The sequence below is a fragment of the Lissotriton vulgaris genome, chromosome 12, assembly GCF_964263255.1.
Source record: "Lissotriton vulgaris chromosome 12, aLisVul1.2, whole genome shotgun sequence".
In the NCBI taxonomy this organism is placed as follows: domain Eukaryota; kingdom Metazoa; phylum Chordata; class Amphibia; order Caudata; family Salamandridae; genus Lissotriton; species Lissotriton vulgaris.
Window position 1 is genome coordinate 594,562,348 of NC_141700.1, and position 13,795 is coordinate 594,576,142.

Sequence of the window (13,795 nt, forward strand, 5' to 3'; positions counted from 1 at the left end):
GAGTGAGCTGTCCATCATAGTGGGAAGCTCACAAATGTTTTTGGGCTGATGATTGTTTTCCTGAATTTGTGCTGCAACTCGAGCGCCATCTTTGTCTCCAGTGTCCATGTGTGCGTTACTATGCAAAGATGGCGCTCGAGTTGCAGCACAAATTCAGGAAAACAATCATCAGCCCAAAAACATTTGTGAGCTTCCCACTATGATGGACAGCTCACTCAAGGGACCCCTGCGCACATCTGTGTGCTTGCATACTAACGCACACATGGACACTGGAGACAAAGATGGCGCTCTACTTGCAGCACAAATTCAGAAACACATTCATCACTATGATGGACAGCTCACTCAAGGGACCCCTTCGCACATCGCAGCGATGGCATAGTAACACACACATGGACACTGAAGACAAAGCATGTGTTAAAATTGCAGCACAAATACAAATAAACATTCATTAGCCCAAAAACACTAGTGAGCTTTGCCTAGGCAGGACAGGTGTGTTATTTAGCCACTTCTGATAAACACAAAAGTATACTTTATACATATATATACTTTACTATATGCCCTCAAAGCTTCACCAAAGGAGTAATTGTAAAAAAAACCGAGAAAGTGGCCAGGATGCAACCATGCTTCACTCCTCTGCTCACCTTTAACATTAGCACTGTAATTGTATTTTTTAAATGTCCCCCATCAGCATTTTTTTGACCAAAAACGGCCAACACAAAACATCAGATGCTCGAAAACAGTTCATATTTTATGTTCCCCCAAAAAGGGGAGCGACCCTTCCCCAAGGGGCCGCTCCCCAAACAACGAAATTGCACAAAACATAAAAAAAAAAAAATATACCTAGCATTCCAGCTGCACGATCGCACGATCGTGCAGCAGGAATAATCAAAAGTGGCATCGAGGGAAAGGAAAAGCCTTTCCTTTCCCTCGATGCAAGTTTCAGGACAATCCCACCCGCCCCCGCCGCAAAACTAACCTGTTTACCAACGACGCGCAGGAAGCAAATGGCTTCCCTGCGCGTCGGTAAACAAAAGGCAACCTCCGGTGACGTCAGCGCGCCTCGCGCGCTGACGTCATTGATGACGCGGGCGGGGAGGGCGGGGGGAGGCAGGGGAAGGTCTTCCCCTGCCATCCCCGCAGAAACGAACGAAATCGGACAGACTCGGGGAGACCGCTGGCGCTTCCCCCGAGGGTGGGGTTCATGACGAGCTGGGCTCGTCATCAGTGTTTGAGGAGGCTACACCATGACGAGCCCAGCTCGTCATCAGCCCCGAAGGGGTTAACAATTGTGTGCTTGATTCCCCTTCTGAAGATGTACAAAATCAGGATGTGTTTAGGTTTACTACTTTTCACGTTTTGAAACTTCAGTGAATTACTCCGCTACTTCCAAATGACGTACATGACCAGATACTGTCACTGCGTACACGTCCTCATACGCGCATGTAAAGTCATGTGACTTGAAAACAACATTACCAATTGCTTCTTAGTAGTTTCTGTTCTGGAATTTTCACAGATCTCACCCACTTTCCTCCCTCAGCACGTACACGTCCTAAAGCGTGTATGTCAAGTCATGTGACTCGAAAACAACACTTCCAATTGGTTCTTACTAGTTTCTATTCTGGAATTTTCACGGACCACTCCACCCACTTCCCTCACTATCTTTTGTACTCTTAAGGGAGAACAACGTCTTACATCTTTCTGAAGACTTTGCTGAAATGGCTGCCGCTCCGAATTCGTCTTCCGAATCTGAAGGAAATGATCGACTACCTTTAAAGAAGAAGAAAGAATCGTTCATCTGGCAATTTTTCACTTATCCTAAGGATAAAAAAAAGTGAATGCGCCAAAAGTAACTTGCACAATCTGTGACGCACTTCTTTCAAGAAGAAATCCGTCCAAAAAGTATTCCTTTTCCATACATACCATGATGAGGCATGTAAAACAAGTGCACCCTGTGCAATTTGCAAAGGCATCGACAAGAGCCCTGGCCACGCAACTACCATCAGAGGTAGCCATCACATCTTCTGGTGGACGACGTCTTTCTCCATCCAGTGCAGAGATGGACTTGAGACCATATTTGGCAAAGGTGCATATGAAATGCAACCAGTGTGGAGAACTTCTACTGTACGGAGAGCAGAGCCTTGTTCCTATTAGAATAAAAATTGATAATCACAAATGCTCCGACAGAAGATAATTTTTCTCATTTCAATTTGATCCTTTGTCACAGTTTTATAGTTAAAAATTTCGGTGCAAGTTTTAAAAATCAAAAAGTATATAACACTTGTTTAAAAAAAAAAGTTCTTTTCAGAACTAACTCATTGTACCAAAAAAAGCTCTATTAACAACCTGAAGTATCGACGCTTTTTTTCAGGACAATTATGCAAAAAAGCGACGATACTTTGGGCATATTATGAAGGAGACGTAATACATTATCCTCGGTTTCATCGATGGGACACTGCCGATAAAACGACAATAATAGCCTTCATAATATAATCTATGTATTGCAACCGAAACCTACGTTAGTTGTCTTTACATCTAACATTAGATTAGATTGCAATTCATAGAGCATATTATCAACGCCATTATCGCCGCTACATCTGCAGTTTTCTGCTGATAAAACCGGCGTTAATGTTTTACCTATCCTTGAAAATATTCTGCTGCACCTTCTTACAAACGGCATTACATCGCCTGCTGTAAGACCACTTTGCATATGTTGCGCATAGTATCTTAATGATATGCAAAGTGGGCGTAGGTTGAACCACATGCAAACTGTGGTGGGAGGTCAAAACACCCTATCACTAAAAGAGGCGTTGCGAGAAAAAGAGGTGGAATAAACTAGTTTATCGCAGGACTGTTAAAGCCTGCTCTAATCAAGCATTTGGCAGCATTATCATAAGAGTGTGGAAAATAAAACTAAATCCACCCAGTCCCCTTATTAGAAGGCACACATTACTGTGTGAAAACAACTTTTGTTTTCACGCGATAATGTTAAGTAACGCGGCTGTTACAGCATTTAGTATCACATATGTGTTCCTATTGATATTAAAGCACTTACACCGTGCAAAAATTCCGCCCATACCGTTGATATTTACAATGCCGAGCAGCGGCAATTTTTATCGCTTAGGAGTCTTGCTATTATGAAAATGTATCTCCTAAGTCTCTGATTCTCAAACTATGCACCGCAGCTCCCCTGTGCGCCGCAATAACATGCCAGGGGCGCCGCACCCACTTTAGAGTGACTAACCGTCCATAAATTCCACGGACGTTAATACCCTGTTATATGCAATTGTGGCCATCTGAAGGAGCTGCGCTGCTCCCCTCTGAGAGTCATCACTCCCACTGCTGCAGCGCCCTCGCACTCCTCCAGGAGCACAAGAGCAGCCCCTCCCGCCCATTGAAGTTCTGTGCCGGTCTCATTACCACTTAGTAAATGAAAATAAGCACTGAAAGATATTTAAGTACATAGTACTCCTCCTGCTACAGCATACAGAATGGATTGTGTTAAATTTAAAAAACTGAAACACCCACGCTACAATCATATAGAACACTTCCTTTAAAGAAGCCTGTGAATAAATTTAAAAGATCAGATTAACCTTCTTTTACTCTCTGATCATTCTTGAACCAAAGTATTAACAATACTATATTGAACAATGCCATGGTTGCTGCTTTTTAATTTTAAGAATCTTGCAATCATTCGCAAAGCCAATAGTCATGGCTTCTTTTTCCTGACAAAAAACTTGTTATATTACATATCTACATAGAATGACAGAAAAAAAATAACACTACAGAGGCCCAACACTCTGCTAAACGCAGATTTTTAACCTATGAGGCAGATTAATGTTAACTACCGCATCCCCAGGGATGCACCAGTTATTGTGCGCCACAGTGCGCCATTACTCTGCCACTCATGGTGCACTATATTTACAATGTGGCGCACCATGGTGCAAAAACAGCACAGATGTATAACGCATCTGTGCCGGAAAAGTGGTACATTGCTAGAGTTGCGTCACAAGTGTGACGCAGCTCCAGCAAGGCTCAGGGGTGCCCCATATTCACAATGCTGCATTAACACCTATGCCTGCTTGAAGCACATGCAGGGTTTTGAGACAGCATTGGCCTGAAACTGACTGAGTAAAATCTCATACATTTCACTCAGCCACTTTCAGAAGGCATTCCTGCACAGGAACACCCCACCCTGCACAGCAACACTTCCTAATGGTGCAGGGCTTTACAATGTAACGTATCTCCTAGATGCATCACGTTGTAAATATGGCGCATTATTTGCACCGTCATTGCATCAAATAAAGTGACGGAATTGTGGCGCAAAGAGACACAAGGGCATCATAAATCTGCCCCTATGTGTTTTAAACTGCCCTCTAAATTAGAACAAACACTCTCTTTCAAGAGACTCCCCAGTTTTTTTTAACACCTCTTAACTCCTCCCATGCTCATGACAGAGCTGCTCCGTCATAAGCATCGCCTCAGATGTCCTCATGACGGAGCAGTTCTGTCATGGCCCTGCTGCTGCGCTTGCGCAGCACTGATTTTGTGCCTGCGCAGCACGTTCTATTGACTGAGCAGGGCCATGACAGAACTTTCTGTCATGACCACAGCTCAACCGTGGCTCATGAAGGAGTGGCTCCATCATGAGCATGCGAGCGCCACTCAGCCGCCCGCCCCCCTAACGCTGAAGCAGAATTGCCACCGCAGCAAAGAAATTAAAGTCCTGGAAAGAACACCATTTAACATTTCATATCATTTACCACCAATGTTTTCATATATCAGTGTTGCTAAACTCACTCAGTGAAATGTCGCTGATTTCATTAAATCACTTTTAAGGAACTCCTTATGACAATGCACCCAATCCTGTGTGGAAGGGCTTATATTAAACATGACACTGGTATAACCAGGATACACAAAGAAATGACACAGTCATGGAAACATTTCTTTATTTTTTATACTTACCTAAGAAATAGTAACAAACTAAAAGTAAATTTCTTTTCAAAAACATAGTATCTGTGGAAGAAAAGTAAAAATAAGATTATAATGTACATTTCATAAAACAAAAAAAAGTGGGAGTGAATGAAACAGAAAGTAAAAGAAAAAAAGACCAAGGAACAGAGAAAGAGACAGAAACAGAAGGTCTACAATATAAATTAATAAGTAACATATTTAATTGAAAGAGATAATAGCACTGAAGGAATGAGTCTCTAAACGAAAGTAAAGTAAGAGTCAAAATAAAAGTATGATCAGTGAAACACAGAAAGAGTACAGGAATATCCTAAGAAGATAATTAAATAAAGGAAAAACAGTAAGAGAAACACAGTGAAAAAGGGTGAGTAACAGAAAGTAAACGAAGTACAAATACACAAGCACTGCAAGACACATGTAAATATAAACAAAGTAGGGTAAGAGAAGTAAAGTATGGCCCTTATTTATGAAGGCCTTGCACCGCCCATGCGTCACTTTTAACATGACAAAAATTGGTGCATCGGTGGCGCAAGGCTTTCATAAATGAGGCCCTTTACATTAAAGTGTAAGAATTGAGCATCATTAATGAAAACAAAGTAAGGGAACACATATTAGATACAGTAAGACAAACAAATTCAGATTCTACAAACAAAGGTGATGCAAGGTCAATAAAGGTGAGTCACCATAAGACAACAGTAGAAACAAACTGAAGAGATAGATAGACTGAATAAGATACTGACAGAAAAGATGTTACAGAAACTGGAAAAAAATTAAACAACACAAAATGTGAATGAGTTAAACGGAATAAGTGTGACTAAACAGTACTGAGAAAGGAAGGAGATCAAAACAATAAGGATAAGAGAAAGGCAGACAAAACTCTTGGATATTATTAGTTGTACTTACCTTATAAATGTAATATCTGTGGAAGACAGTAAAAAAATCTGTTTTAATACATATTTCTAAATCCAATGTAACAACATAACTTAAACAACATATTACATGGTTTATTTTTGCTGTCCTCAGAATACATTGATTTTCACTATAAACAGTGATTTCAATATTAATCATCATATAACAGCGGGGAAAAAAAAAACACAATCAAAATGATTGTGTTTAAAAAACCCATACAACATCTCCATATATAATATAAATACCTGAAAAAAACATATCTTAAATGTTTTTCTCTAATTCGCAATTTCTTGAGTGAGCACAGTACATCTTCCACAGTTACAAACTAATTAAACTATACCACCTATTTTTAAATACATCTCAACAAAGCCCCGTGCAAGTATCTTCTTTAAAAATATATCTTAAGTACACATTTTCTTCTCTCATACCTTTCCGCGTGGCCAAATTGTATAAGTTAACTCGTTATCTTTTAAATACCTCTCCAAAAACTTGCGTCCATATATGTTCTAACATAATTATCTGATGTACTCATTTTGTTCTCTCATATTTTTCCGCGTGGCCAAATACTATGAGTTAAGTTGTTAATTTCTGAAATTTCCTAATCTTAGTCTTATCTATTCTTTTCTGAGAACTTGAGAAGCCACAAATTTTTAATTAAAGTTGACAATTTGCTCCCATCAGCTCTGCATCGTTGAAACATTAAAATTACATATTGTCCATATCTGTGGATAAATAAAGTTGATAACATTTCAGACTTATATTGAGAACAGACCATGTTCTGATGCGCATCTTTAACTAGTTTATTAAAAGACACTTCTTTACAGTCTGGTAATGTTAAATATATACATCTTTCACTGTCTATATTAGTAATACTTGAAAATGAGCAATTATCACACTTATGTTCCCATTTATAAGAAAGGCCAAAAAGACTATCAATATCTACACCTTCATCTTCCAAAACTGTAAACATATACATAATAAATTCCTGACAATCTTGCTGAATATTTTGGGAAAATTGATTTAGTCCTGCACATATGTCTAAAACATTCCTTAGTTCTGAAACACTTGCTACTTCACTATCACCACTGCTACATTTTTCATATACAGAATTTAATGAACAACAAAATGTTTGCTCCTGATTTTGTACAATCTGTTCCTTAACATTTTTTAGAAAAAAAACAACATTAACTACTACATTTGCATAGCAGTTGACACCAGACCTGTTTTCAAACTTAAATCCAACAATCTCTTCAATACTAAGATTTGCCTGACACCTACCAACGACAGCTACATCTTTTTTTCTTCGTTTCTCAACTACTTCGGCACATTTTTCCTCATTTTTCCTTTTCTGACCAACCATACGCCTTTCAAATAAAGGATATTGAGGTAAACTTGGAGCATATTCTCTTCTTAACCTATTATACTCCTTCACACAATTTAAATCTGCACTAATCTTTGTCTCATCATAATCAATTAGATAAAGTCCAAATAAAGTTCTAACTCGCGATAAAGCAACATATGCCATACCCTCTTTGAATACAGTGCTTCCAATATTTACCAAAGCACAATCTACACTTAAACCTTGAGATTTGTGAATAGTCACTGCATATGCCAAACAAATTGGAAATTGCTTCCGACGGACATATAAGTCTTTCACAAGCAAAAAACAAGTTGAACAGCGACTAATTTGTGGCACTTTCTCAATTCCATCAAATTTAATTCTTAACAATTCAATCTCATCTCTATTTGTGTAATTAACAAAACCAACAACATTACCCATTGCTCCATTTACCAATCCTCTTTCTACATGTAAATTTCTCCATAAAATTATCCAACAATTTAAACACACATACAGATTTTTCTCTAAGCCAGCAGTTTTAGATATAGATTTCTGAAGAGAATCCAATTTTAACTTCAACTTTTCAGACAAAACAATAGTACTACCTTCATGCTCTATTCTATCTTTAGCTTCCAGTTTCTTAATTTCTTGATTTTCTAAATTCAACATTTTCTCATTAAAAACTGAACATTCTTTCAGAGTTGGCATCAAGCATATGACTGACTTATCTACTACCTCTTTACTAGATATTTTCTCAGGTACATTATCTTCATTAGGAAACAGCTTGGAAAGTAATCGTGTTCGTAGAGTGTCTTTCGCATCTTCAGTTAGTTTTCCAATCCTTATATCTTGAAGAATATTTCCATATAGTGTATCCTTTGCCTGTCGCATATTTTGAATCAGTTCAGTATATTTGAAATGTGACCATATATTAACATTTCCAATACTGCCCAGGCACTTTCTGGTCTCCTCATGCGTAACAGTTTCAAATACAGGTTGTCCTTTCACAGGAGTTAGCTGCAGTAGATCTCCAAAAACTATGACATGTTTACCTCCAAATAACACATCATACTCTGTCTTAAGTATCTGTTGCATTCTTAAATGCACAAAAGCAAGCATTAAATTGGATACCATGCTTACCTCATCAATAATAAGAAGTTTCAATTTTTTTAAGGACTCTAGAAACTTCAAAACAAGCTTCTCCAGATAGCTTGTGATATTGTAATTTATTTTCATGTTCAACTGGCAGCATCAGTAAACGATGTAAAGTAATACCTTTAATATTATGTGCTGCCAATCCAGTTGGAGCAGTAACAACACACGAAAGTGTTGACTGAGTTCTTTGCTGTAGATATGTGGTAATTCCTTTAATTAGGAAACTTTTACCAGTTCCAGCTTCTCCACTTACATATAGTCGAATAGGTTCAAATGACATACATGAGCAATCTTTTTTCTCATGACGAAAGCCATGCTCAATGTGCTCTGTCACTTCATCATAAATCTGTCTTTTCTCAAGATTACATTGCTTCTTTAATTCTTCTAAGTTTATTACTTCCTCTTGACCTTGCTGCATTGCTCTTTCCACCTCATCCATGGCAGTGGCTGCTTCATTTTGGATAATTGGCTGTCCCAGTGGATCTTGACTTAATGAAGCCGAACTTTGACTACCTTGTGAGCTATCTCTAGCAATCTCCGCTGCAATTGTTGCTTCTTGCTCTATTTCATCATTCAACATTTGGAGATAATTACTAAAAACAGGACATTCGATACTACTTTTAGATGCATTGAATGAATCTTCATAACTATCAAACTCACCAAGTAGTTCCTCTTCTGTACGCCATGGTGTAAAGAGTTTCAAAAGCGCAAAATAGTAAAATTCTCTTTTATCAGATGTATCGCAACTCAGTTTTCGATGATTAATCAAGTGTCCTTTTCTTTGTTTCACCAGACATCCTTCATATCCAATTACAGCGTGTACACCTTTATCAATATTCTCTGCAATATTCCTTTTAAAAGTGTAGTTTTGAAGTATTTCATACAGACAAATGTTTTCAAGCAGAGTACTTCTATTTGGATAGTATGTATCCAACATATTTGTTTTCAGAATGTCTGTACTGTTTGGTTCTTTCTGGGCTAAATATTCAATTTCTTGAACAGATTTCAGAACACGGTTTCGTGTTTCTGCAAGACCCAAACTAACCCAGAGAATAGTCCTTGATTTTGCATAAAGACTTGCTGATGATAACCGCTCACAACATTCATATGCTCCATTTTCTCGATGAGACAACATCTTCAAACTGTACGTATACAATTTCTTGCTTAGGCTCTTTTCATGAGAAATGTCTTCCCACATCTCCTTCAGTTCCGTCTTTTCAGATTTCGTGATGTAAGACGTTACATATCGAGCCACAGCAATAGAGTTGTCTGCAACATATTGTATGTCCATGTTAGCATTCCACATGGACAAAATGACTGGGTTATAGTCATTTATATATTTGGATTCTTCACCTCTTCTTAAATTGTATGTATTTTTAGGTGACCTTCTTCTGATGTTATGTCGCAAAGATGACATCAAATTGTTGACTCTTCCTTTTGAAAGTATCGGTCGTGCAAATCCAAAACGACATTTGGTGTAGAATTTACTCTTTGATTTGAATTTTCGCCAACAATATTTTCCACAACGATGACTCTGAAAGCGTAACACTTTTCCTCTTACGTCCTTATCAGTTGTACTATTAGGTATGTCACAAGTGGCATACTGTTCAATAAAAGACAGTACACTCTCATCCGAGTCTGTTCCAAATTTAGGAGTATCCTTGATCCATAACAGTATATGAATATGAGGAGCACCTCTTGCTTGATATTCTTTTCTCCAAAAGAAATCCAGTACTTCACCAAGAGGCGGATTTTTCTTGTTTGTAATAAAAGACATCATAGCTTCAAATCTATGATTAAAATATCTGCAAACATTAACCGGATCTAACGAACACAGTTCTCCAGGTGTCTTGTAGTTTATATTTTCTATGTTTGCATTCGCCTCCCGAAGAAATTCAAGTAAATCTTCCCAAGCATACTCTGCACAGCTTAGAGTTAAAAACCATGTAGGTGCTCCTAAGTTGCTAAGCATGCACTTCAAATCTCCATGACGATGGTACCAATACTCATTAGTACCACGCTGACAAGCCATTAAATTAATTAGGTGTGAATCCAAAACACTATCTTTCTGTTGCACTTTATCCATAAATTCCTTTGCTGGAATATTTTGCAGATGAACTCCACTTTTTAAGATATGGTTTACTGCATAAAACAGACCAGCTAAGTCACTCTCAAACAGAAGATGAAACAAATATGGAATGCATTGGCGAAATTGCGGATCTTCTGCATATAATCTTGTTGTCCGGTACTCAGATGCAGGAATCTGCATAGGTCGATCATCATATCGTGTACCTTCACCTGTAGGGAATAACTGTGGAAAACAACGACCTTCCAAACTTTCTTCCCACACACTAATAGGATTTCCTTTTGCTTTTTTCATCTGAAATAATTCAATATCATTCCCTATCGCTTCTTTGGAATGCAATGGATGAACACTGTAATGCTCATAAATTTCTTCACTTCTGGATAAGTCAACTTTTTCAATTTGTCCAATAGACAAATCATTGTCCTCTTCTTCACTTACTTCTTCTTGTGCTACATATACATCTTTATAGTACTTATTGTTTTGGACTAAATACAAGGTTTCCTTTTTGACTTTTCTAACATCCACTAAATCTTGCCAGATTTTCTTACTCTTTGTAGGTACACCATTAACTAGAATAACTAGAGGTTCTTCTTCTACATTTTCAACCCCAATTGTTTCCATATTTTTTTTAAATCAAGTGGCAAATATACAACTCTACCCTTTAATCCTCTTTGTAAATCTGAAGGATTTAATTTGCCAGTCTTAGGCTCCATACGAACAATAGCCTGAAAAGGATGTACACATTGAATCAGAATAGTCTCATAAGTATTTAAATCCATCAGTTCCGATGGAATATTTATCAACTCAAGATTATTATGAACAGCTCTAGCAGGCATTCTATTTTCATTTAATTTATTATAACAATATTTACAAATACGTTGCTCAAAACCCAAATCAAAATAGTTTTCCACCAGCAAATAAGTTGCAAAATCTTTCCATTGACTATTACTTTCATCTTCACTTTTTAAATATAAATCAACTAACCTAGTTTGACTTTTGTAATGAATGCGTCAACAACACACACAAGGAAAATTTGGTTTCCCCCCTGCAATGACCTTAAACTTTGTTATTTCCTGTTCAAAATTTTCAATATTAAAATTTCCAACATTTTCTAACACATTTCCTTCTATAATTATATCAGTTTCTGCATTATCTTCCTCTGGACCAAAATAACTTACCTCAATTTCTGCACAAATCTTCTTAACATCTAATTCACATCCATGCAAAAGAGCACTATTTAACTGTTTAAGTTTAAGTGCTGGACTTTTTGCATAATACAACTTTCTCACTAATTTTCTCATTTTGGTATGATGTACTGCTAACATCCTGAAGTGATGAAACACACTCTGGCATATTTTTTTAGAAAGACAAGCCAGAGAATGGCCTTGCAGACCTACTTTTTCTCGCACTCTGCAATGATCTAATTCTTGCAACATTACAATTTTTTTTTAAGACTTTCCTTAGTGTACTTACGTAAGAAATTGCGAAAGAAATCAATTGAATCCTGTTGTACACTACAAATGCTACTACAATTCCAACTGTAAACAGGAACATTAGGATGTCCCTCTAAAACTTCTCCAGCCATCACCTCTTCTGCATTTCTAACCACAATTTTCTCTTTCTCAATTGCACAACCATCCTTCACCTCATATGCTCGACCACTGGTGTCAACTGCATGCAACAAATCGTTACTTTGAAAGTAACTCTCTTCATTGAAAAATGGCTCAGAAGTATGCATCCACTTCCCAGAAAACACTTTACAAAAATTACTTCTATTTATGTGTCTCTTCCATTTACTTTTAGCTTTTAAAACTCGGATTGCCACATTTAGTGTATTTATTCTATTAAGTACTAAAATAAATAATTTTCTTTTTGTCTCAAACGCGCGCTGAACAATACCCTCTATATGTTCTTTCTTCTTATAAAAAGCAGATCTTCTCTTACAAACTTTCTCCTTTTTTAATAAATTCAAAACTACTCTGTTATAAAACATACGCTTCCTGATTTGCATAAACTGATTCGTCCGAGTTTTACTATAAAGATTTTCCTCTCTGCTGATTCAGACACATTTTTGTTTTGTTCCATTTCTCCTTCTCAATACTGATAACTCTTTTTCCTTTTGAACATTATTGACTTCAGTTTTCCTTTGAGTTAATCTTCTTAAAAAAGTTTTGGTTCTCTTACCAGGAGCACTCTTCTTTTTATCCGTCCTTTATTCTTTTGATAATTCTTGAATTTCTTTCTTCTTCAAATTGTATGTCCGTTTATAGAGCTTTCTTTTTTCACTTCTGGTCGGCATAGTTATTTACGTTTGTGATGAAAATTACAATCTGTAAAACACAAACATAACAAATATTATAGTTGACTACTAGCATATAACGTACAAATTAAAACCACAGATTCATTTTCTAAGTAGAATAAAGACAAAGAAAAAGTCTCTGAACACAGTAGAAAATCCTATAGTGAATGTTGGTTCTAAATTTATGACAGTCCCTAGCTGTGTTAACATTATAGACATATTTTCTAATTCTAATTTTGTTAAAGCATACAAACAGTACACTTTTTTGAAGAACTATCGGTCATCCTAGTGCTTTAATCTTTTTTACTACAATCTATTTTACATTTCATGAGAACATGTTTCATCACTCTCATAAAGCAGATGAACGACGAATAGGACAAGAAAACTGTCTTCAAGAATGCTTTAGTATGAAAAATAATTTTATTTGTTTAAAAGTTCATAATTTAATAGAACTTCCAGCATAACGTCATCAGATACTTCTTCTAATTCATAGTCCTCATCCCCTTCCACCATCTCTAAATAGGCAGAGTCCAAAGAAATGTCCATAAAATCATCATTTTCATTTGGTATTTCCTCCTCAAACACAGCTTCTAATATCTTGTCCATCAATTTATCTATAATTTTGAAATGAATTTCTTTCTCTTGAGAACAATTCTCCATCTCTATATTGTGTTTGATCTTCTGTATCCTTTTAAAAAAATATAAAGACCTACTTATATCTTTTTCATAAATATATAACTTAAAAGTACCTTTACTAATTTTTAAACTACATATATTTTTATAATTTCTAACTTATTAACTACATATATTAGGATAGCACCTTCTTCTTGTTTTGAAAACAAATTGGCAGTATAACGCTAAACATTAACTTTGATCCTTTTTTTTGCATTAAATAATTACTGCTGTAAAAAGACATTTTACTGTAAAATTTGTTTTTAGATTTTCTAGATATCAGAAATATTGATAAACTTCATAATTAATTTTTAGAGATCCATTTTCTGACTTCACCACTCCAAAGTGCTATTCAAACTACATACAC

The 13,795-nt window shown here is 36.6% G+C and overlaps 1 protein-coding gene across 1 annotated transcript in view; it reads left to right on the plus strand.

Moving 5' to 3' along the window:
- The window catches only part of LOC147677799 (ATP-binding cassette sub-family C member 12-like), a 2,578,840-nt gene that overhangs the window by 1,111,123 nt on the left and 1,453,922 nt on the right, over positions 1-13,795 (plus strand). The gene's annotated exons all lie outside the window — the stretch shown is intronic.